General features: G+C 24.8%; 1 protein-coding gene and 1 long non-coding RNA gene across 14 annotated transcripts in view; both read left to right on the forward strand.

The window, feature by feature from the left end:
- Positions 1 to 27,075, forward strand: part of LOC147812596 (pre-mRNA 3' end processing protein WDR33-like) — a 612,260-nt gene that overhangs the window by 373,560 nt on the left and 211,625 nt on the right. The gene's annotated exons all lie outside the window — the stretch shown is intronic.
- Positions 78 to 26,872, forward strand: LOC147812606 (uncharacterized). Of its 13 annotated transcripts, none has more exons than XR_015433449.1 (7): positions 256 to 752; positions 3,726 to 3,836; positions 9,563 to 9,668; positions 15,723 to 15,829; positions 19,940 to 19,974; positions 20,253 to 20,284; positions 22,758 to 26,872. It is a non-coding gene; the product is annotated as an uncharacterized LOC147812606 (long non-coding RNA). The 13 variants fall into 13 exon arrangements; XR_015433452.1 differs by lacking the exon at positions 20,253 to 20,284 and having other exon boundaries at positions 282 to 313; positions 518 to 752; XR_015433453.1 differs by lacking the exon at positions 20,253 to 20,284 and having other exon boundaries at positions 296 to 313; positions 518 to 752; positions 3,721 to 3,836.

Raw genomic sequence — 27,075 nt, forward strand, 5'->3', positions numbered from 1 at the left:
GGCTCTCGAATTCATGATAATAGTATCGGAGCAGCACGGTATGACCGTTCACTAGCTATTTCAATCCGGGGATCTGAACATAAACAATTACAATTACAGCCATAGTTTAGTAAAATTCGAACTTGCTTACGCTTAACAGTTTTTCAGCTTTATGCTGCAAAATTATGAGCTTATGGCTTTTTAACACATAGCAGAGATTTTAACTGTAATACTATGTAAGCTATACATTAATGTTATATTTTTTTTTACCACAACCAGTAGGGGTGCAGATCCATCAATCCATCATAATCAATTCTCTGCAGGAAGTTTGAAAGTTGGTAGAGCTAAGCTAGAAACTTTTTCAAACTAAAAACTTTTTATTCATTTATGTATTTCTCTAGCAATGGGACATCCTAATATTTTAAGATATCAATTTTGTTGTAAAATAGGCGCTGTTCGCGCAATCCGCTTTAATTGTATGTTTTGTAAACTAATTAGCTCTTTGTTTTTGTTGCTAAACCCTTTTATTTACTTTTAGTTGATGGAAACTATTGTATGACCGGTGGATCTGATAAATCAATGAAATTATGGGGATATTAGATTCCTTGGCAATCGTCGATCTTGAAGACTTATATGGGGCATGGATATAAAGTCTTAGATGCTTAATCTTCAGCAAATAGCTCACATATAGCATCCGGTGGAATGGACAAAAAGCCTTTTTTATTGGGACGTTAGAACAGCTCAAATAATAAGAAAGTTTCGATGCCATGCAGGTATGTTCTTTTTTTTTAGGGGGGGGGAGAGAAAAATTTTCTTAATGTTGATTTCATATGTAATTATTGGGGATCTTAATTGTTTTAATGAATGGCATTTTTTTCGCATTACATTAGGTAATATTTCCTTATCACTACCTGTTCGAGACAGCTACTTTTTGAGGGTAATTTGGGATCATCCCATCTACCTGTCATCACTGCAGAAAATGCACAAATCCCTTAATGAAAAAAGCAATTTCCAAAATAAACATTCCATTAAATTTATCAAATAATAATAAAAAAAAATTTATGTGCAAAAATATGTAATCAAAACAAAGTAAAAATTTATGTTTTTTTATAATTACGCATTGAATTATTCTTGATTTTAACCATGCTTATTAGTTTTCTATGTACATTCCCATTAACACCACATCATGTCCATTCATGCACAATTTTTTAGGATAAATGATTCCTTACTCTTGAAAATATGCCACTGCCCTCTCTTGGGTGCTACACAAATCTCAAATTCCAATCATTGTGCAGCAGAGTGGGAAAAAAAAACATTGCATTTCATCACGCTAAAGGAAATTAACTTGCGTAGTCTAGAATTACACAGTAATTATCATAAAATTTGCAGTTATTGGTGCTGAAGCTGCCTTTCGGCTATGCTGTCTGATTTGGGCAAAAATGGTCGATGGGAGAATCCCTAGTCAAACCTCCTAATTTTTTTTTTAAAAAAAGTAATAATATGTAGAGGTTTGCCTGAGGAAGCATTAAGTTTCTCCTCTTTTGTGCTTTTTTTTATTTTATAGTTTCCCACGTTTCATTGCCTGCAAGTTTTAAAGCTGTAGCCATTACTTTGGGAAGCACTAATATTTAAATCTATACTCAATTTTGAGTAGCAATAGTATTTCTAAACTTCTCTAACTAAAAATTTAATCATTAAAAAATAAAGTTGATTTATAAAATTAAATTCTGTCAAACTGGTTTTAAAACCACTGTGGGATTAAATCTGCCTAAAAATGTCTTCTCTCTAATGAAACTCTTAGAAGAGTTTTGAAGATTATTATTTTTTAATGTTAATTAGATGAAGGGAGGAAGGCCAAGGCGGGTGTAGGAATCATCTCGCCCTCTCAATGTTGGTAATTACGATCATAGTTGACTATTTAAATCATAGTGTGCAAATTCTAAGTTATCAGTATCAATAGATACAAGTTTCAAACAAAAATTTTTTTTTTTTAAATTTTAAACCTTTTTATAGTGTTCCAATGTTAGTTAATTTAATGTTAGTTAATTAGCAGTGTTAGTTAATTTCCAATGTTCTTTACATATTAAACAGGTGTTTCCACTGAAAGCTATTTCAAAACACCTTAACAATGATTGAATAAATTTCTTTAAAAAATTTGAAGCTAAGCTACAAATTACACATGTAAAAATAAATTCTTAAAGTGAGTCTTATGAATGCTGAATATTTATAATATATTATAAAAATGAAAATTAAAATGCTTCACTAACAACAAATATTAATATTAATTGATATAAAATCTGAATTCAGCATTTGTGAGTCCAAACCACTAATTATAGACTAAATTTGACCTACTATTAATGACAATTAAATATATAAAGTTGACCATTATTATTATAAGATTATTATTAAAAACTATTATTATTATTAAAACTATAATATAGCTTCAAATCAGGTGTAACTTGTCTAAAGGGATTAAACATAAGTGAGTAACAACAACAAAAAAGTATATTGCATATTTTATTTATCTATTTTAACAGTTCTCTCTTAATTTTCCAATTTTGTCTAGTTTATAGTTTAATTTGTTTCACTTGTACATGGCACTTGTTTGTTGCCATTACAGTGAATTTCAGTGGTCTTATGACCATGCACAAGTGTCAGTGTTGTAGTACTAAAAATTTTTGTTCACCGGAACACAGCTCATTCGGAAGTGAATAGGTATAGGAATAAAGAGAAATTTAAACATTGTTAGCATGCTTCATTTTCTATCTAAAATGGAGGATATAACTCGAGATAAAATTATTTAAAAACAAAAAAAAAATTTTTTTTGATGTTTTTTTGCAAAAAAGTAAAAAATAAATATTTTATGTAACATATAAGAATCAAGTTGTAGTTCAAGTAAATTTTTAGGATATTATATTTTATACTGAATATACAAAGTTTATACTGAAATGTGTTGTAAGTATTTCTTATAAAATGTTTAAAAGGAAGCAGATAAAAAGTCAGCGCTTTTCAAATAACATGAAATAAGCCATCAACTTTTCATCTGCTAAGTGAAAATACCTAACAATTTATAGGAAAGGAGGCAATAATTGTTTTTTGCTGCAAAAGACAATTTTGCCTCCTTTCCTAAAAATTGCTGTTCGAATTCCAGGACGCTAGTACAAACAATTCTGGAGTTAGATGTACACACGCAAAATCTTCATTTTATTATTATACATAAATGTATTTTTTTTCGTCAAAAAAACAATAATCTGAAAGTTACATTTTACTGTCTGATTTCTACTTACACTTTTAAATTATTTCATTTAAATTATTTCCCCCATTTTCTATAAATGAATTAAATACAATTAGGTAATGTTTTTGTTTTATAAATTTTTAGCAAAATGTGTTCTTTAAATGATCTTAAATGTAATAATGTAGCTTATATTTTATTTTAAATTATTAAAGTAAAGTTAATTAAATCCTTAGAAAACAGTGTAAAGAAAGTATATTTTCAATTTGTTATTTTTAAGGTAAAATCTTAGGCAGAAAAACACTTTTGTAATTCTTATAGTTTGTAATTTCAGGAAACATTCCTTAAAAAAGAGAGAGAGAAAGATTATAATGCCTGGAAAAACAAACCTTACTGTTTATTTATTAGTTAGGCTAATATTAGCATTTTGAAAGTTCTCTTAGTATGTATGTGAATTTGATCTAATTGACAGTTATTTATACTTTTTATCGCTTACTATAATTCATCAGTTTAGGTCATGACGATGCTATAAAATTCAACGAAGAATCTAGTTTTACTATCTGCTTCAGTTTATAATACTGCTTGTGCATGGGATTGCCTTAGCAAGTCTCGCGAGCCTGTTCAGGTGATTTATTTTATTTTTATTGTTGGTTTCTAAATGGACAAATTAATAAAATAATGAATTTAAATGCTATTTATCTTGCTTTCAGTTTCCTTTCCTTTATTATATTTTTAAAATTTTGTTGAATCAATGAAATTAATTTAATTAGAAACAAAGAATCGCAAGCAATTTGTTACTTTGTAACCGTTTAATTTTAAAATTCGCTCAAAAGAAATATTTTCTATATTTATATATGTAAATGTATGTACAGAGTATTTGAAAATGATCACCTTTAGTGTGTATTTTTTAAACCTTTTTCAAAAAAGTTTTAGTGGTTGCAAATTAAAATTTAAATGAGAATAAGCAAATATATCTAAATGAACTGAATCACTACTGAGGAAGGTAGGACTTGAAAGACCAGAACTTATGTGAAGCCACCACTAGGAAAGTACTTTGAAATTTAAAGTTGACAGAAATTTCTAACAGAAATTTTATTTTCAAGCATATTTTCTTTGTATGTTAATTTAAATGAATTATATGGGCATGATTAAAGCAAAGCAACAAAAAAAAACAAAAAACATTTGAATAAATAAAGCACAAATATGATAAGACATTTTCATTTTTGCTTGATCCACATTGTATTTTGCTTTAGTCTAGTATTACCCTCTCCTTTTTTTGGCTATTTGTGTATAGTTTTACTCATAAGGAATCATTTCAAAATAAGATGCAAGGTTACTTGAAATTTTTTTAATTTATTCCTAATAAGAATCATTTTTATTAAAAATTCTTTTGTGGCCATATTATGAATACTACAGAGTGTGTAGAGTTTTTATAAAATGATTCATATTTTTTAAAAGAATTTAAAGGTTTTTTTTTTCCACTGAGGGTTTATAAAAAGTGCTTAATTGTCCTTCTTTCAAATAAAGATTTTTCATTGCTGTGTCAATCGTCGTCATACATTGCAAAAAGAAGCTTAACTTAGCAGTAACTTGTTATTTTATCATGATTATGTAAAGTCTTTGCATTTTGTTGATTATATAAATGAAAAACTTTTAACGATAGGAAGAAATAATTTTTATATCTGCACATATCCTAATTATGATTTTTTTTATAAGTGATTAAAATTGAATGCTTAAAAGGTGCTTATTTTTTATTTACCTAGTACAGAGTGTTATGTATCTTAGTATTACATACCTAGTACAGAGTGCTACACACTCTGTACTAGGTATTCACCAAGCCTAAGTAAAATGTGTTTTATATAATCAATATAAATTGTATTATAAAAGATTCATTGATATGTATTTGTCCTTAGAAAAAAAATCTGCATCTTATCTTAAAGTTTTAAGTGTTTCTTTTGAAGCACATTAAAACGATATGAGTTGCTTTTTTTTAAACATTAATTTCTGTTATAAAGTCTCGCATGCATGATACAAAAGACATCTTTGTATTAGAATATGAAATATCTTATTCGTCTTCCTGTTGTAAGAATAATTACATTTTATTGTATCTATCTTTGAATTTTATAATGAAATGAGCAAAAATTTCATTGTTAAATAGGAAGGTTCAAAAGGACTATTAAGTCAAGATAATTTGAGTTGTAAGTTTTCAATTGAACTTTGAAATTGGAATGGTAAATGTTTAAATAATTAACACATGAATATTTCATGATTTTTTTATTTTTCCAGTGTAATATATATATTACATATATATTTTCATATATATATACATATTTTCAAGTATGCATTAATTAATAGTAAGACATTTTCCCTTTGCTCTTTGTGGGAATCGTGCGACCTATTTAATAAACCAGTGACAATTACTAAGATATATATACTTATATAATTAAGATACCGTAACTATATTACTTATAACTTCAAACACATTTAATTTTATAATAATTTTAATAAGACAAGTCTATTACACTTTCTTATAGTGTTATTGAAATCAGTAGTGAGATTGCTTGTTGATATCTGTCTAATTTTACTCTTGTTAAACGGTCTTCAAGCCAGTAAATCTTTGCTTGCAAATGTATGTAGATCCTAGCAAATTTTTTCATACATAGAAATTTTTTATCTTGTAAAATTTTTCAATTGTCAACTAGTGTCACTCCATTAAACAAATCTTTCACAGTGTGTTCTGACTTCGTATTAAGATGTTCGAACTAAAGTTTCTCAGGTGCTATGTTTCCTAATCAAGGTGAATTCTTTTAATTGTTTTGGCATGCCTAAAAGAAACTTTTCATGGGCCGCTATTTACCCAAATATTTATACTACATCTCTGCTTTTAAGCATCATAAGAAACTGTTACAAGTTAAATTTCATTTATTCGTTTGACAAATGTATAAGAAAAATTACATTGCCTCTATAAAAATTTGTAAAACTGAATCTGATAATACAAATAAAGGTTATGTTAATTTTGTATTGTATACAAATAAAGCTAAAATATTGTTAAAAGACTAAAAATTATGTCACTTATACACAAATTTAAGAAAGTTAATAAAAAGTCATGGTGGCTCAGAGGGTGGAGTGCTCATCTCACAATTAGGTAACCCAGTTGTAAACTTCAGCAGTGGCTGGATATTACGAATTCTGCACACAGCTCATTCAAACCTGTAGATGTAAATTACCTGGGTTTTTCTAACTCAAGGTAAATACCCAAAATTTATAAATAATTGGGTATTTATCAATTTTATTGCAAATTCAATGATTATCTGTTTCTTTAAAGTTTTACAAAATTATGTATATTTAAAGCATATTTAAGATTTACTTACATTTTCAAAAGTTTATTCATTATTTGTGAAGAAAAATTCATTCAATTTAACATGCTAATTAGTAAAATTGTACTGTTTTTAGTTTTCTTTATTTGAGAGAAGTTATGGTTTAATACTCATAAAATTCACATATCTAATCTTAATTCTCAGAATTTGTGATTTTAAAAGTAAAATCTAAAGGAAAGTTTTGCCACAAATATGTTTTCGAAGTGCGAAAATATATTCAAGTGTTAAGTAATGTACTTTAATAAATTTATCATACAATACTTATCCTGAATATGAATAATGCATAATTTATTGATTGATCCATAATTAGTTATGAAGTGATGCTATCTTTCTAAATAATAATTATGTCTTATGTAGCTGTAAAATTTGTTGAGTTTTACATCATAATTGCTAATGAATTAACAAATGAGATAGAAAATCTTCTAAAAGTTTGCAAAAAAACAAACCCTGCTTTATTAAAATTGTATTTATTTAATATTTTTTAATTAAATACACATCATTTATTGCTTTCAATTAAAAAAAAATTCTTTTTCATAAATTAAATGCTATAGGCATCATTGGTCTGATTTGGACATAAAAAGTGAAAATATACCTAGCATAAGTTTACAAATAAATAATAATTAATTATTATAAATTTTATTGGCGTTAAATATCTTTTACTCCTGATTGGTATAAGTGTAGAGTAATACTTGATTTAGAATTTATAAAGTTTATCTTTCTTAATTTTATTATGTGAATAAACATTAGATGACTAAAATTTTATTTATTAAACTGTATTAAAAGCAGTTGATGTACATGTTCACTTTTTATTCTTAAATTAGTTTTTGTATTGACAAAACTTATCACTAAAAACTTATAAAATGTTTCATATTACTAATCGCACGATGTATTTTTAATACAAATCACAAGATATTTTAATTTAAAGAAATATTTAATCAAAATTAATAATTTAATTAAAGACATAGAACAACATTCAGGAGCTTTATTAATAATGAATATTTCTTATAGAATACAGTAAATAAGACTACATTTTGTTCCTTTGTATAAATTGTTTTGTATTTTAAGCTTGAAAAATAACTCATTAATATAAAAAAATTGCATACTTCAATATTTATTTTGATAAGGATTAAATTTTGAAATGTCACAAATATGTCTAATTTTTAAAAACAAAATTATTTTTAATCAAATAATGCAGATTCTGAAAATCCTAAACAACAGATACAGAAAAAACTAAACAAAAGATCAAAGGATTTTAAACTAATTACATTTATTTATTTATTTTTAAACCAGACAAATTTAGTTTAAATTAAATTGTTTTATTGATAAATTTCTCTTCAAATTTAGATATGAAATTTGTAGTTTTAGTTTTATAACCAATATTAAATTTACAAACTCAGTATAAATTAAAACCTTTTTAAAAACCTAGTTTCCAAAAACTTTAATTGTACTCTCTTTGTTCATTCAGGGTTTCTTCTATTTAATCCAACTCAGTACTCACATGAAATTTGTAGTTTTAGTTTTATAACCAATATTAAATTTACAAACTCAGTATAAATTAAAACCTTTTTAAAAACCTAGTTTCCAAAAACTTTAATCGTACTCTCTTTGTTTATTCAGGATTTCTTCTATTTAATCCAGTTTAACCCATTGCATTGAAAAAAATTATGTGTTTCTTTAAAAAATTGCAAATGTGAACTTAAATGGTTTAATATGATATCCATTTTATTACATCACACATTGCTAACCTTTTTACATTAATTTTTTCTAACTAACCTTTGCTTAAATTGCTAACCTTTTTACATAAATTTATCATGTTCCTCTTTATTTACAGTTTTTTTGAAATATTTCTTTAGAAACCGATATGTATAGTTAAAAGTTTGTTTTTGAAAATAAAGATAAAATTAATATATTATTTTCAGAATTATAAGCAAAACAAATTCTGGTTATATGCTTTAAAAAGACCAAAAAGTGGTAAATATCCAGATATTTTTTGGGGTTATTTACCTGAGGCAATGGTAAATACCTGGATAATTATCTTTTTTTAAAATTAAAAAAAAAACTAACCACTGGATATTTACTCAACCCACATCTATACTTAAACCACTATTCTTATGCAAAATATCAGTATTAAATTCCCTTGCGGTGGGAGGTTATCTTGGATTTCTCTCCTTGTAACGCTAATGCAGGCTAGTTCCATCATCATCATAGTTGGTCAGACAGCTAAATGTAGGCCAATGCCTTTCTCTGAAGATTTCTCCATAACGATTTCCGATTTATCTTTGATCTTCGATTCTTTTAATTATTTCCAAGAAAATCAGACTCCTCCAAATCAGCCCCGCTTTCTTGATCCATTGAATCTAAAAAGTAATATCTTTCTAATTATATTGTCATCACACCTTCGAATCACGTGGGCCATCCAATCCATTCTATTTATTTCACATATTTAATAATATCAGACTGTTTATAAATCTCGTACAGTTTAAAGTTAAATCTCCTTCTCTAGTTATTGTTTTTATTTACACCAAGTGCGGGTTAGTTCCACCAAGATTTAAAGTTAAAACATCTATATAGGACTGTTTCTAATATAAAAAGGTAAAAAAGTGTTGTACAGTTTAAATTTAAAAATAATAAATGTTTTCATATTACTTTTCTAGAAATAACCAGCAACAATAACTGCCAGCTGCAACCAGCTTAGCTATTTTTCTTTTCTTTCGGGAGCACTGCTATAATACAGCTACTTTAATTTTAAAGATTTTAATCCTTTTACTCTTAATCCTTTTCTGTCCAAAATATAATCAGCTTATAAAATTTAAGAAGTTTAACTTTAATATAATATGCCTTTTTTCTTTATCCATGTACTGATACTTACACATAATACTGAAATCTTTGTTTTAATTAATGTTTTCCAACAAAGAAATTTATTTTTTCATGTTTTATTTTATCATATTAATTTTTATTTATATTGAATCTGCAGTAGAATCATGGCTGTTGAGAGTGCAGATTAATGTTATTGCATTATGGGTGTTCTCACACGTGAGATTTTAGAGTTTGGTCATATGGATGCAGATATGTTTGTTAAGGTAAGTTTTTTTGTGTTAAAAAATATTTTTAGTGGTAAAATTTTTCAATTTTCTATATGTTGGTGAAAATAATGTTTAAATTATATACATTTAGTTTTATATTTGTTTAAACACAAATTTCAAACTTATAAAAGCATGTGGTTTATCTATATCAATAATGAAAAAAGACTTTCTTCCAAGAGTAATTTAAATTTTTTTTTTATGAATCTTGGTCTAAATTAATTTATTCTTCTTCGATATATAGCAGACAAATCAAATCTTAATCTTGTTAAGTACTAATTAAATTCCTAATTTTGGCATATAAGTAATAATCGAAGTAAATTGTTGAGATAGAAAGAATTTTTTATCTTGTTAAGTACTTATAGATATAGTTATAATTTATTTGAAAAGAAATACTATAATAAAAAAAAATTTGATTTCAAGAACTTGGTTCATCCACTTCAATTAGTCTAAATATTAATGGAAATTTTTTATTGATATACAAAAGACTGCTCAGTTTGACATTTGTTTTTTCAAAAAGTATTTAGCTTTATATATATATATGCCCGAAGAAAGAATACGTTTATTTTCAAAAGAAAAAAATAGAACTTGGAGTCTTAAAATCAGTTATGTGTCTGTAATTATGTAATTATCAGTAATTTATTCAAGATACTTTTTGTTTTAACAATCCTATGAAATTTGTATAATTAATTGTTAAAAATATATGAAATATTTATAATAAATTATTAAAATTAAATTAAATAATTTTTTTCTTATATTATTTTTATTATTTTTCTCTCCTTTTTTGCAATAATTTTTTTCTTTTTACTGACAACAGATGTTAGGTTTAGATGCAATGCTCTGTTTAAAAGAAATTTTAATAACTCCTACTATTATGTATCAAAATCGCATTCAAAGAAATAACTAAATTAATACATCACTTTTTATTACATAAATTTTAAAAAAATGCAATTCACTTTAACTAAATTGCTTCATTGCAACATAATAAACATAACTGAAAATAAAATACATTTAATCATCAAATAGTTTTGTATTTTCCTTTGTAAATATGAATGGTTTTCTGCATTAAAATACAGGATCAGCAACTAGAAAAACATAATGTGCAGTTAAAAAATTAAAGTAATTGCTAAACAATGTTATATTAAATAATTTAAGAAAAAACTTTCCAGAAAAATATAATGAAGTGATCATAGGTTACTAATGCATAAATAAAAAACTTAGTAGAATAAAGAAGTTACCTTGGGCCCTAGGTTGTCAACCCAATTTATGCAATTAAAAACATCACTTGGAGCTCAGAAAAGTCTCCAAATAGTCTCCTTTTCCTGAAAATAGTTGCTTTTTTTAGCTTTTTCAGGTGAAAAAGTTGATTCAGATCAAAAATAGTTGCAAATAGTCGCATTTTAGTTGCCTGTGGCAACCCTATATGTATATTGAATAAAAAAAAATTCTGTGACCTCTTTAAATAAGTCATTTTATGAGAAAATAAGTTTAGTTAAGAGCTTCCTATTGTACCATATTTTGTAAAGTTAATTGTATATAAATTATCAAAAATGCCACTTGAAAACTAAATAGGACAAGTTTCTTCCCCAGTAGAAAAAACAATTAAATATTCTACCTTTGAAGAATTAGATCTCTCCCAACTATGCGAAAGAAATATAAGATACTCTTTAAAAAAGCATTGTCATCCAATATTAAAGCAGTTCATTTTATTATAAACATGTAATTGCAATTCAGTTTATTGTAATGCAAGTTAATAGTTATTTTGCAAGTTATTTCTTACATTGTTTCAAAATAAATGAAACATAAACTAAGGAAATAAAAACCAGTTTTTTAAGAAACTGCTAAAATATCTATGAAATTTTCTTTGGGAGAAAAATAGGGATGACATAAATCTTATTAAAAAATAAAATCTTACAATAGGTAATAGATTTTAGTAATATAAATAATAAAATGAATAATATAAAAGTAGTATTTTTTTAAAAAAAAGTAAGATCAAAAGCATTTTGTATCAGGGTTTTTAACCCCTCCCCCCAAAAAAAAAATGGTTTTGTTTTAAAAAATTTTCAGGGTCTGTTTTCCACTTTGCCTAAATAAAACTTTTTAGGGGGGGGGGTATTGACTAAAGTCTTTCCTTTCTTTAAATCAATTATTTACTTATTTAATTTTAATTATATGACCTTTTCTACATAATCTTAGTGTATGTATATAACATTAATACTGAGTAATGGAGAAAACAAACTCAGTAAATATTGTTTAAGTTGAATTTAATGTTAATCTCAGGTCTGTTGATTGTGGTATTTTAAGTAAAATTAGTTCTTATAGGATGAAGGGAATGCTATTAGAGTGAATCAATTGATATAAAAATCTTTGAAAAAACAGTACTTCGGCTGTATTAAGCTGTTCGACAAAGGGTGTACTGGTAATAACTTTATATTAACAAGAAAATATATCCAAATCTTTAAAAAAAATTAATGCCATGAACAATAAGAAACAGAGCTAACAAATATTAATGTAAAGAAACAAAGCTAACATAATATTTTATCCCTGCTCCTAGAAGAGGATGTATTAAAAAATTTTCATTAATACCATTGGGATAAAACAAAATTATAAAGTTAATTTTTTTAAAATTTCAATTAATTATTGAATTATAATTTTGAAAAAAAACGTGTTCTTTCAAACTAAATTTGTTCTCTTGAAAATAAAAATTTGAAAGAAAGTTATATAATAAAATTTTCTATTATTCGTATAAATACTTCCAGTTTGATTGTAACATAATTTTAAAAAAAAAAAAAAATTTCTTACGTACTTTATAATTGTGAGATTTATTGCTTATGGGAATTTGTACAGTTTCAAATAAACATTAATCAACAATTTTTAAATGTTTACATAGAAATGATTTGCCACAAAATCATCTATGTTAAATGGTGGCCTTTTTTTCAGAAGAAACTTATTTCTTACAGGACAGGAAGAAACTGGACAAAACGGAATAAAATAAAAACGACTAATACAATTGCTCAAGAATAGATATTATAACTGAAACAAATTAAATTTATAGTAACGGGAAGTTTATCATTAGGTTTGAGTATTCATAATTAACATTATTTAATCATAAAAATAAACTATTTGCAATTGAGAATTCAATATGGGTGTTTAATTGTATCTATGTTCAGTATGTGATTTATTGATTTAGTAGTAATTATAAAATTCAGTTATTTTATTTTGATAGTTCTTTAATTATAAAATTCGAGTTTAATATATTCTTTAAAATGAAATAGTAATGATAAACTAGCTACCCTTAATTTCATTAGAAAGTCATAAAAACTTTCAGAATTTTTTCTGCTGTTTGTTTTTTACCTATGTATAAAATGATAGGTTATTAAAACCTCAAAAATTAATATTATTATTTAAACTAGATTGCAGTTATAAACTGTTTAGAAAAAAAAACTCTTTAAATATTTAATATTTCTGATTGGGAAAGAGTTTCTTCCAATTGGGATGAAAGAAATCTATTTCTTTAAAGGTGGTTTTTTTCATCACTGTGGACGAAATTTGCCGTACCTGATGTAAAATAAAGTGAACAAATTTAAGATTAAGTCAATGTCTCTAAAAAATGTTTAAAATAAAAGAGACATTCCATGTTCTTGTAGTTTTTAAAATTATTTAAGTAATGTAATTATTGAAAGAATTTAAGCTTCCCAAAGTTTATTTTTATCTACTTGTTAAACACACTACTTTTGCTACAGTAGAGAGTATCAATGGGGATTAGGTGTTTTCCATCACCAGCGTAAATAAATCGTATTGTACTTATCCAGTATGCTTATATTCCTAATTGTAATTTTCAAATTACATTTTTAATATTATTTTTTAATCTAATCTAAAGTATATTTTTTTCTTATTTATATAATGCAGCAATATGTCAATAAGAATATTGTTAAATTTAAAGCTCTATTATGTTAAATTAAGTAGTAATAAAATAGTTATTTTATTCTTCAAACTGTTTGTACTAAAACATACTTTACAATCTTTTGTAAATTGATTGTAAAGATACGTACTTATTTTAGTTTATATTTTTGGAGTCTGTTTTTCTTCATTTGTCTTTATCATTATGTGAGTTTTTAATATTAAATTAAAAAATATATTTAAATTATTTTAATAAATTTAATTTAAAATAAATTATTTTAAATTGAAACTGAAGAATTACATAAATAAAAATGGGGAAATTATAAACCCATATGGTTTTTTGATCGCAATTGTGCAGTTATTTTTATGGATTTCAACGGGACTTCTCAAATTCCTATTTTCAGGGTATCTGTGCACCTGGAGAATCGTAAGAAATCATGGAAAACCATAAATTTCTGTATTAAACAAAATTTGTCATGATTTTAACTATTTTTGTTTTTAAAAAAAACATGGATTGCTGAAAAATCTAATTTTTAAAATGGAATTTAGCCCCCCCCCCCCCCAAAATATCATTGTGTTCTGAACATCTGAATTTGTTATAAAATCCCCACTCACAGTCATATTTTATTAAAATATAAAATGTTTTTATCATGTTCTTTAAAAATTATGGTGTTCTTTCAAAAAATGAAAGAAAGAGCATCACTTCTAGAGGGCATTATCTTGTAAACTTCTGTGATTTCAGAATTTTTTTTATTGTTTATTATTTTTATTTTATCAATATCAAATTCTAACTGAAGCAAGCCAGTCATTGACGAATTTTTTATAGGAAATGAGTACACAAAAAAACTAGGAGTTTCTTTCCTTTCTGATGAACACGAAAAGTATCTTTAAAATATAATTCTGCAGAGAAAAAGAAAAAAATTATTATTTGCTTCTGTATTTTTTTTAGCTATTTTATTGCTTCAACTCCTTCTTTACTCTGTTTTTTAAATTTAAAATCTATTAATATGAAGATGCAGAGTATAGCAATTTTGATTATACCTATCATTTCAATTAATGGTATAATGCTTTTTTAAATTTATTGTTGTGTTTTTGTTGGAGAAAATAGTAACCTCGTTTAGTCATGAAAAATTCGTGGAATTAGTCATGAAAAGTTATGAATTTGAAAATCTGAAATCTAGCAGATACACTGTATTTTTTTAACACGATGTAACAAAATTCAGAATTACAAGTTTGAGGAATACGCGTTAGTGTAAAGAGAAGGATAAATAGGATTTTTCTCCTAGTGATTGTTAAAAACACATATAAGAATGGCAAAAAAAAATTTAAATAAATTAATTACTTTTAATGCAATTGAAAAAAATTTTTTTACATAATTTTTTACTAAAAATGAGATTGATCATAATTGAAAAGCTAAAAGTATAATCACTCAAAATTTATTGATCGCCATGGTCAACCAGAAACCATAATTCCTAAAACCTACTATAATAACATATGTATGCCTGGTTTAATAAAAATCATAGGTCGTATGAAATTTTTTTTTCTTGAAATTGCTGCATAATGCTTCATTGAAAAAGCTTCATAAGAACATTATTTGAAAAATAATTGAAATAATGACTAGTCAATCGATATTTACTCAATCAGTAGGCTGTTTCAGTACTGATAAAGTGATGGCTTACTTTATTTCACTCTGTACAAAAAAAATGGGTATTCAGCTAGTTAATGATGAATAGTTTCAGAACTTCATTTTTTTTTATCTATGAATATTTTTACAGTTTTTTCAAAGTGTGAATATACATGAGTTAGAATGAACTAATTACAATATTCATTGTATTCGAGAAAGGCATAGAAAATCTATTACTTTAAATGTTGTATAATTTTCTAGTTAGATGTAAAGCAAATAGTCATTAAGTGTGTATTTTTTGTTTTTTTCTCCCTTGTATTAACATTTTTATTGATTTTGTGACTGTGAAAATTGTTTTATTATTTTTAATAATACCTAATAAATGTACATACAATGTATGTAAAAAAGAAATTTTAAGGACTACATATGTTTTACTCAGGCCATTAAATATTATGATCTTTTGTGTTAAGGTGATTATTTCCATTAAATAATTTTAACATGATCTAAGAGTGTGCTGTCATATATTTTAGGTTCAGTCAACTGTGTTAACTTCACAAAAGATAGTCTTGTGTTTTTGCTAGCAGTTTAGACAATACTTCGCGACTTACAGATAAAGACGGCGTGAAGTGCATTCTGAGTAATTATCATTATTTATTTTAACTTTGTTAACTTTTAACTCTAAAATTACTTCAGACAGTGAGTAGATTTATTTACGTTTCACTTCTTATCAAGTTTTGACAATTTTACCATTGATAGAACCGACACATCAAAAAACTGTTTTAAACTTAATTAACTGTATATCCTTATTAATATAAGTTTGTTATTTTCACCTAAAATTAGCTCATTGAAGTAATATTCAGTTACCACTTTTCTTGTGCAGGTTAAACTTACGTTGAAAAGTAAATTTCTCTGGAAAAAACATATCCTTTTCATACGTAAATGTACTTTATATATGAACACTATATGCTAACAAAAGATCTGCTTGCTGAAAGCTCTGTAATTGTTAAGTTACTTTTAATAAGACATTTTAATTATTGAAAAATACCTTAAACGTTCTAACAATTATTTATGTCATCATTCCTTTACATAGAATAAAATAGGGTGATTTGAAACTCTTAAGTTTAAAAGTTAAATTACTAATTACAAAATATAAAAAATTTATGCTTTTATCAGCTTTTTTTTTCTGATTTTGTCAGAATTCTGTTCTGATTTTGTTCTGTTTTTAAACTGATCCAATGTTATAATTTGGATTTATTCCACTTTGATTAATATTGTGCAGTTGATAAAACAAAATGCTGCAAATTATAAAAATGAAATAGAACATTTTGATTTCAATAATATGAAATTTAAAATAATAACTCAGCGTAAAGATTTCAAAAATTCTTTAGAAGAGTAGAATTTTCTTATAAAAAGAAAGTGAAGATAAGCTGAAATTTTGTTTATGCTACACTTTCTACATTGACATAATTATTCATAATATATTTAGTTATATTATTATATGTATTAGCATATGTTTATTCATTGGTGTATAACTATAGTTTAATAAATATTATAAATGTATTACTAAAACTTACATTGTAACTATCATCATTAGTTTTTAGCAATTTTAACAGTTGTTAATTTTAACAGTTTTTAACAGTTTATGATACTGAATATGTTAAAGACCAAACCCTCCTAGCTCTTTTAAGTGAAAAATCAAGAATACTTATCTGTTTTTAGCAATCATTTTAACCTTTATTAACTATAGTCAATTAAAGGAATGCATTAACATTTTTTATTTGGTTTTTATTACTATGTAATAAAAAAAAGAAATGAAAATATATTATCAAAACAAATGAAATATTTGTGGAATATACAGCTTTCATAATACCTGAAGCAATTTTAAAGCTGTTACACTTACATCATTATACTACTGTTAAGCCTTAACTTGCCAGATCCCTTGGCCAATATACTGGCTTTTGCAGGAGTGCTTTTATCATAATAAGAATGTTTATTGAAGGAAAAATAACAATTATAATAGCAGAATTTTTATCATGAATACAAATAAATAAACTTGCAGTAAAGAATTAACAAGATTTTATATATGCTATAGTCTGTATACATCTTGTAAATTTTTCTTTCTTTCTATTTTTGAGCTTAGCAAAAAATTTTAATAAACTTAATTAATTGTCACCTTATATTTCAGTAAAAAAAATTAGTAATGTTTTTTTTTTGCACTAACTCTATAGTAAAACTGTACACTAATTTTCAACTTACATTTTTGTAAAAATTGAGAAACTGCACATACCTATTTTTTTTCCTCCCTTCCACATTTAAATTGATTTCTGACACAATAGCAAAACACTTCAGTGCACTAATTGTCAACTTGTATTTCTGCAAAGAGTAAAGAACCATATTTTCTAATTGTTTCTTTTAAAGACATTCTCTCAAAAGGGACAATTTGTTGTTAAAAAATGTCACTTCATGTGCTGTTCTACAAAGTTCTTCATTTTAGTTACAAATTCACCATATTCCTTAAAATTTAAAACCCAGCTACAGCAAAATTAAAATAATTTTATCCTAAATCCTTATATTTAAGTAGAGTAGCTAGAGTAACAACATTTTCTGTGCTTCATTGATTGAGAGCTAACGTTTACTAAAAAGAAACTAAACAAATATTTACCTCATAGTCATTAACATAAATTTACTCATTAACTTCATCAAGTGGAATATCAAAAAAGTGTGATAGCTATACTTGGCACTTCATTAAAAGATCTGAGCTAGTTGATAAATAATTTGTGCAACTTTGGCATAGTTGTGTCTCTTGGTTGGGGAGAGGGCGGCTAAAAAAATTAAACATAATGTATTAAATACTGCAGCCATTTCAACAACGAAACTCCTTCAACGGATACTATCTTTCAAATCTTAATTTCTGTCTTTCAGTCTAATATTGTCTTTCGAATCTTAATCTTAAAGGACTACTCTCGTTATTTTAAAATACAATTGAGTATAATTTCATTAAAAATGTATTCATTTTTAGAACAAAAATGTATAATTACCTCTGGAGAGGCTTTTAGGTCATTTAAAAAAGTGAAACACGGTTTTGTATCTTATTCTTGAAATTTTCATGTATCATTTTGATAGTAACAGAAGATTTATGCTTAGTCCATGCAATGAAGGCACACATAAGTTTTATGGTCCCAGGAAACAATCTTGCAATGTTATATTGATTTTTGTCTGCACTTTTTAATTAAGATACTGCTGGCAAGATTGCTTTCTATAATTTTTTCTCAATTTGCAGGCTGCCCCCCCCCCCCACTATAAAAGGTTGTGTTGGTGTCAAAAGATGCCACTAAGCTTTTTCAGGTTTTTATCAGTAACTTAATTGGCGTTTTGATTTTTATTCTTCATTATAGTCTTAGAGAAAGTCTTGCTGCATTGATGAACATCATTAATTTAATATATTTGTGTTAATTTAACTCAATTTTAAAAAAAAAATAATTTTAAACTGTTCATAACAAGGCTTACTCACTGAGAAAATAATATTAAAAATATGTATTTATAAATAATCTTCCAATTTCGTTGAATAGTAATTCTAAAAATGTTATTTATTGTATCTTGTTTTAACAACAGTTTCAATTATAATATGAATTAGTATCTAAAAATTTTGTGAAAATACCTTCATCAGCATCTGGACAGCATCATATCTTCTACAGCATCTGGAAAAACCGGAAGAATACAGGGAATTAAAAAAGTCATAAAAAACTGGAAAACTGCAGAGAATTTCCAAAATTTTTTAAATCACTATAAAAGATAAATCAGCTGTCCAACTACGGAAGCTCCTCAATCTATGTCTGTTTTATTTCCTCAATATATTTCTATTTTTTCTCTTCTCAGTCAAAAGTTATATTTACTTTAATTTTTATGGTAATTTTACATTATTGCACTTCCTGCTTTTTTTAGTTCTTGTTCGATGGAAAACCTAAAATTAGGGTTCCACTCTGTGTGTGTATGAATATGTATATAAAAGTCATAATTCATATCTAACCTGTGCACATTTTTATTATGTGTTGAATATATCAACCAATATTTTAATTTACAGTCATTTATCTATATCTCTTTCTATTATGCTGTATTTTTCAGTCAAAACATTTTTGAATGTGTTGTCTTGATGTATTAGGGCACTAATACATCAAGTTAAGTCCAAATTTTTCAAAGAAATTTTTAATTTATTTTTGACTGTGAATATTAGGTTAGTTCTGGAACTGGGCACAAATGTTAAACTACCCCTTTTCAGTGTATGATTAAAAAAACCTATTGTTTTATTTAGTTTAGTTTACCTGAAGTTTGTAAATCAGGACTTACCTAGTTCTTACACCTCAGTTGATTACATTGTTTTTTAGTCATTCAAGATTTATTATGGATGCATTTTATGTGAAATTAACAAAATAATATTAAGGATAATAAATTTCTACCTAGACTATTTTTAAATATTTAATAATTTTTTATAAATGGCACTCTTTGGCATTTAAATTAGAAATCAAATTTTTAAAAATTTTGTTTGTAAAGAGTGAAATAATTATTTTTAATTTTTGTGGAAATTTTTTTTTTTTACATTATTTTAAAATTTTGTAATTCTATATCTGAGACTGATATTCATAAGGGTCCCATTGTGTTTATGTATTCATTTAATGTGACATTTGCATTTTGTAAATTTTCCTTAAGTATAATAACTATATATTATATCTAACTTGTGTAAATTTTATAGGAGATTCAAACCGGGATACTCTCAGTCATTGAATGGTAAATATCTACATTTTTAGGTATTTTAGTTTGTTTGTAGGTGTTATTTTAAGGTATTGTTGTCTTAATGAAAACTATTTTAAGTTTAAAGTTTTTATTGATAGAAATTTCAAAAAAGTTTTAACTGTTAAAAATTTTTTGAAATAACATGAATAAAGTTGACTTTTTTTTTCCTTTGAAAATATAATGTTTAATTTTGTTAGTCTGGTTATTGTGAATTCCTGTGTTTGTTTATTTAATAGTTGAAATCCAAATATTAATTTTTAATTTAAATGCAGCTTGATTCTATTGCATGGAATTATAATAGTTTGTAAGTTTTATCATTATTATTATTGTTTTATTTTAATTAATTTATTTATTTCTGTTTTATCTGTTATACTTATTTTTGAATTTTCTGAACTCTTTATGCAAAAGTTTTCTATAAAAATTTTATTTTTTAAATATGTTGGCAGTGAAAAATAAAAACAGTCACTTTGAATTTTTGTTCATACCTGGTTTTATTTATTGCTTTTGTGTATTTCAGTTATACTGAACATTTTTGAACCAAGGGGCTATATTTATGCCCCTTGTTATACTCCATGTGTAAAGTTAAAGTACATAAAAAAAATTCTTCAAGGCTGTAATTTTTTGATGAAATAAAACATTTACAATATAGCATTAAAATTGCATATAGAAAAAGGTTTTGAGTTCTTTTGCAGTTTTATATATGTCAATTTAAACTGTTTAGAGCATAATATCAATTTTAACTATAAACAAAATTTTCTATTTCGATCATTTATTGACTGTTATTTTTTAATGAAATTAAAAATACAGGTTTTATATGTTTTTACTTGTATACCCAAAATCTTAATTTTAAAATTAGACCTTTCTGAACCAGAGTGAAGAAATAATAAAAACTTTTAAAACCCTGAACTTAAAATATGGTATTCAAATTATGTTTAATTAAATAGTTTTTTATTGTATTTCATATGATTTTAAAATTTTGTTATTTTTTAAGACATTGTATTACGCCGGAAATTTTACACTTTTTATTATTTTTGAAATTTTATTAAATTTTAAAAAATATGATACATTATATAATTTTTTTAAACATGATTTTTAAAATTATTTTATAGTTATTTAATATTAATATATAAAATAAGATGAAAAAGTGTGACTTATAATTTACTGGGTTATGGTCTTTCAAAATATTTTCAACTGGTCAACAACTTTTGCTTTGAATTTAAGCAACACAATCCCCATTAGATAGATATTATAACTTAGTAGAGATTTTTCATTCTGATGCCTTTCATTTTTTAGTTACAAATGAAATTTTGTGCTTTAATATCAGCATGATATTATTTGTTTCCAAGGTTAAACGCATCTGGGGGCAAGAAAAGAGACAGGAATAATTGTCCTTATCCCGGCACTACTGAGGGAGCAAATGGAATGCTATTTAAAGTTTTATATTTATACTTAAAAAAAACACACAGAATTTCGTAAAAATTGCTTGAAATTTTTTTAGAAAAGCAACAAAAAAAAATTTTTTTTTCATTATAGGTTAGTTTTATAGTGACTGATATAGGCTTTTGCTGGGTTTTCTTATTTTTTAAACTTTCTTTTCATTGATAAATACTTTTTTTTAATTATCTGAGATGTTTCCTTCTCTCCTCACTTAATTCTTCTTCCATAAGCAATAATGAGATTATTTTATAAAAATGTAGAGAGAAAGTGGCAAATTTAGAAAAAGCTCTGTGACTAACGTTACAAGTTACTGACAGATAATGTACAGACGTTATAATTTTGATTATTATTACTGCAAAAGTTTTTAATTTCATATCTTAAATAAATGAAATTTGTTAATGGAGAGTTGCTGTTAAAGGTTTTCTTTTAATTATGTTGTCCTATGTATCATAGAATTGCCCATAAGCAGAAGTTAGTAATTAGTAACAATGAAAGAATAAAATTAGATGGGTACTCTAATAAAACAATTATAAATTTATATGCTGTACATTACAGGAAATTAATATTTCACAAATCAAAGTACATAAAGTACCTTTTTGATTAATGTTATAACAGGAAGCTTAAAAAATATAAAAATTAGACCCTTCGTGCTTTGAAGAAGCCCAAAATGATTTTTTTTTCAAAACCTATCTTTAGTTTTGTCTGTAACTGAAATAAACTTTCGTGGTATTTTAAAAATCAATAAATAGGAATACAGTTAATTTCTTCAAATGAATAGAATTCAATGCCATATATGATTTTATATTAAAATGCATATTATACATCTTAATTTTTTTTTTACGTAACATTAAATCTGAATTGATCTCACAGTGTGTTAGATTAACTTTATAATAGATAAAGCTCAAAAATACTTCCCCCATATTTTTATAAGTATTGATTTGAGTGTCATTTTACTCATTAGTTTGTATTATAAGTAAAATGTGTTATGGATTGTGCAAATGTGATACAATCAAAACATTTTCTTTTCTTTATCAGAATGTCCACCATTAAAAAACAGAGTGTATGCTTGTCATTGATCACAAATACCTAATTAAAAGTTATGGTCTGGGAAAAGTCTAAAATATAGCTTAATTTGTGAATGTTTTAAGGCTTTATTAAAGCATTTTAAATTATTTTAACAATTTTTTAATGTAAACAGATTGAGATTGAAATATGCTACTTTTTTACTATTTTCTCTCTGTATTTGAAACGTAACTGATATGAAATGTAATACTTTTTTGATTGTCACACAAATGTAATATTTTTTGATTGTTTTATTTTATTTTTCTTAATTTTTTCAGAAATGCAAGAAGAAATGACCCCTGCCATTAGTGGTTACCGATTGAAGCAAACACAAAAAAGAAAATTCCCTGCTTGGGTTACCGACATAGTAGCTGGGATTGAAAGAAGGCATCGAGAGAAGATAGAAATTTGTAACAACACTTTGTATCGAAAATAATTGAAAAATGATTTAACACCTTATTTTAAAAATCTTGCTACAGACTTCTCTTCTTTCAACAATTTCTGTGTTTAAATGTTTTATTATTTGCTACCCCATTTTTAATTTGGTGCTTTCCAAAAACACTTTTTCATCAAACTTCTTAAAAAATTTAATACAAATAACTAACTTATCCAAACATAAGATTTCTTTCTTCTATATGAGTCATTCGATTGCAAAACTTGTTTAAATTATATTGAATTTTTCTGCTAAATTTTATATGTAGAAAAAATTACATTTTTTAAGTAATTTATCCAGCTGACTACTTGAAATTTGTATGAAAGTTTATAATAAAAGTTAAAATTTCATTTTGACGGTAAAAAAAGAAGAAAAAAAAAAACTCTTCTGATTTCAATTCAAGTAGAAATAAATGAAAACGTCGAAGAGGAATAACTAGTTTTGCTTTTGAATTATGCATTCAACATTACCCATTTATTATTCACCCATATCAGTTTAAATATTAAAGCTATTTTAAGAAATGTATTAAGATTTTATAAATATTTTATTAATTTAATAATTAAATTAATTTTTATTTGATTTGAATTTAATGTTGTAACTCTTTTTCTCTGTACCTGGTGAAAAATGACTTTGAGACTATTTCTGGATGTTGGCATTCTTCTAAATTTCAAGTTATAAAGCAATAAAAGGGCATATACATATGTCCAGCATAGAATTATTTTTTCTTTTTCATATACTAGACTTAAAGTTTTGGAGAAAAAAGGTATTTACAAATTTTGGTAATATATATATCATACATATTTAAGTTCAAAATGTGGAGAAAACATGGAAAAAATTACAGAATAATGAAAAAAGAAAATTATTAAGAGAAATTTATAGAAATCTGGAAAAATATATATATATAATCTCTTCATCAATGCACACAATTATATCTGGTTGATTTGTATTGTATTTTGATCTTATTTTATGAGTTCTATATGCTTGCAGCTTATGCACAGTATTGAAACGTATTGATTTTCTTAATTTCCTTTGTTTTTCTCTCTTTTTTTGTTGTTGTCCATTTTGTATTTACCTATTATGCTTTATATATATATATAGAGAGAGAGACAAAAAAAACTACCAAGAATAATTAAATATATTTTAAAAATTCTTTTTTAAAAAAATTAAATAGCAGGAAAACAAATTAAGTGATATGAACTACCCGCCAGCACATATGAATATGTCCATAAATTAGAGTGCTTTTTATATTGTATTAATATAGCCAAAACAAGATCTGTTTTAAAATATTTTGCTATATTAATACAATATTATAAAGCACTCTAATTTACGGATATAATCATGTGAGCTGACAGGGAATTTATAAGACTTAAATATATATTGTTTTCTTGATTTTTAATTTTTTTAAAATTATTAAAAGAATTTTTAAAATAAATATAATTATTTTTGGCAGTTTTTCTACTCTTTTAATTTGTTTTTCTTTCCTTGTTCTCTTTGTATTTTTATCACATTCTATGACTTCTATGTACTTACAGCTTTTAGATTTTCTTATTTAAGCATCAATAAAACTAGGTTTGTTTTGGTCACATAATTGTTAATATCACCATTCTGAACATTATTAAGATTACATTTGACTTGTTATGTTTTTATAAAATATACTATTCTACTTTTATAATATATACTTTTTATAATATATACTATTCATATAAAATATACTATTCTCTTCTATTTAATTAAAATTAGTTTTGTATTTTAAAGTACTTAATTATCTTAGCTAACTGTATTGAAGAAGTATGAAAATATTATAAACTAGTATCGAATAATACAGATCAAACTTTCTGAACAGGATTGCTTGCAGGGTTGGATTTTTGACGTCAAAAAGTGGTTTTTGACATGACAAGGGTATAATACTGGTTTAAACCGTCAAAAACCCGTCAAAAATGTCAAAAACTTAAGTTTGCCAAGAAAATATATAAACTTCAAAACTACCAACAGTTGCCATGCATTATATTGAAATTTAATTATACTATAGGTAATCAGCAGGTTTTAAAATATTTTTTAATTAAAATTAAGGTAAAATAACAGATTTAAAATCTCAGAAATTTATATTCAAATGCATGTGCAGAAAAATTTCGCACAAAAATTGTTTAAATATTTATATTAAAAAAAAATTTTTTTTTCTTTTTGATACTTAAGAAAATTAAAAGTTTATTACTATGCATTTTTGACATATAAGGAACATATAACTAATATTTATAAGGAACGTACAAGTTATGTTGTATAAATACAAACTTGATATAAGATACAAGTGTATAAAAAAATTTTTTTAATGTTATACCGAATATCTTTATTATCCAGTATGTTAATTTGAATTTAAAAGTAGTTATATTTATGAATAATGATAAATATAATTCATATTGTTTATTATATTTATTTATAATTATTACACTTATCATTTTAAAACAATTTTTATCTCTTAATTTTTTTTTCTCCACTTGTATTAAGAATACAAATAATGCATATCTTGAAAGCAAGAAGTAATTATTCAACAGCTGAATATTTAGATATTCAACAAAACTATATCATATTCAGCAAAATGAAATTCACAAGTATTTGGATAAACTAAATTTTCAGCATAGTAAATGAATAGGCTGAATATACTGTAAATCGACACTAACTACTCTGTGTATTTAACAGAAAGCACTTAAATTTGTATTGTCTTATGTTAAAAAGATTATTAAGAAGATTTAAAAGAATATTAAAAAGATTTTTCTTTAAAAGAAGATGTCTAATGTACAAAACTGCTAATGTTTATTTTTAAAAATGTCTAATTTTTAGTATAATCTATACTATACACTAAATTTGGTTATAAATAAATTTCTTAATAATATCACTGCAGATTTTCAATAACACATGAAAATGAATACATAATATTACAAAAGATGTGAGTTTTCAAAAGTACAAGATTTTGGTTACTATTCAAAATATAAGTGTTTCTTCAAAATTTAAAATTTATTTTTTCTAGAACATATTTAGAAACACTATCCTTTAAAAAATATATAAATTTTATGTATTAATTAAATTTCACATATGAATATAGGTTTTTGACATTTTCGACATTTTTGACAGTGAGGTTTTTGACGTGACGGTTTAAACCATGGTTTAAACTGTCACATGTCAAAAACCTGCCAACCCTGATTGCTTGTAATACTTTAAGGAAGAATTGTATTTAATTCTTGTATATAGTTAACTATTGAACATTTTATAATCCTTTTTGTTTCGAATATTGTGTACTTTCATTTGCATTAATTTTTTTTTGTATTTAATGACTCTGTTTTCTAACTCTCCCTTCTTTTTATTTTTAAGTTTAAAAATTGCCTGTCTTCTGTAGCAATGGTTAATTTTTTTTTATATCTTGCTTAATAGAGTTAAAATCCTTTATTAATGTTTTCTGTGTAATTTATTTATTGAACTGTTTTTGTTTTATTATTATTTTCAATTAGAAAATTCTTAATATTTTAATAATTAACTTTAGTATTGTAAATATTTAAGAAACCTTTCTTAAGCTGTTGTAACCATTTTGGTATGTTATGTTTAAATGCTCTTACCCTTTTATGCTATAAAGTTATATATATTTACACCAGATATCTGCAGCATTTTTTATTTTAAAAACTTGTACTTTGTCTTTTACCAACTTAAAAATGAGCCTTTAATTTAAGTAAAAAAATAAAAACTTTTAGAGCCACTCCTTGACTATAATTTGTTTTAACGTCTAACATTCTGAGCATTAATTTAAAAAAAATTTTGTTACAACTATTTTCAATCCTACTTCTAAGTTTACTGAATGATTTTTTCCATTCTTGCATTTATATTTGTTAAACATTTAATGATTCACTATGTTCTATATTTTTCCTGTTATTGTTGCTAATAAATAATAATTTTTAATAAAATTTGTAATTTTAATATGCATGGTTTTTCTTCATCTTTTTCATTTATTTTATTTAATTTTTTCTATATTTTTCATGATCAATTGTGTTTGGAGGTTTTCTTAATACAAAATCACTGAAACAGTTTCTCCAAATAACCTTCGATTTTCTTTATTTAAAGTAAATCACATTCAAGTCCAACAAAACAATGTTCAAGTTACAATTAAATTTATTTAGGGA

Source organism: Parasteatoda tepidariorum, chromosome 4, assembly GCF_982258835.1.
Source record: "Parasteatoda tepidariorum strain Cologne lab strain chromosome 4, Ptep-v5.0, whole genome shotgun sequence".
NCBI classification, from domain to species: domain Eukaryota; kingdom Metazoa; phylum Arthropoda; class Arachnida; order Araneae; family Theridiidae; genus Parasteatoda; species Parasteatoda tepidariorum.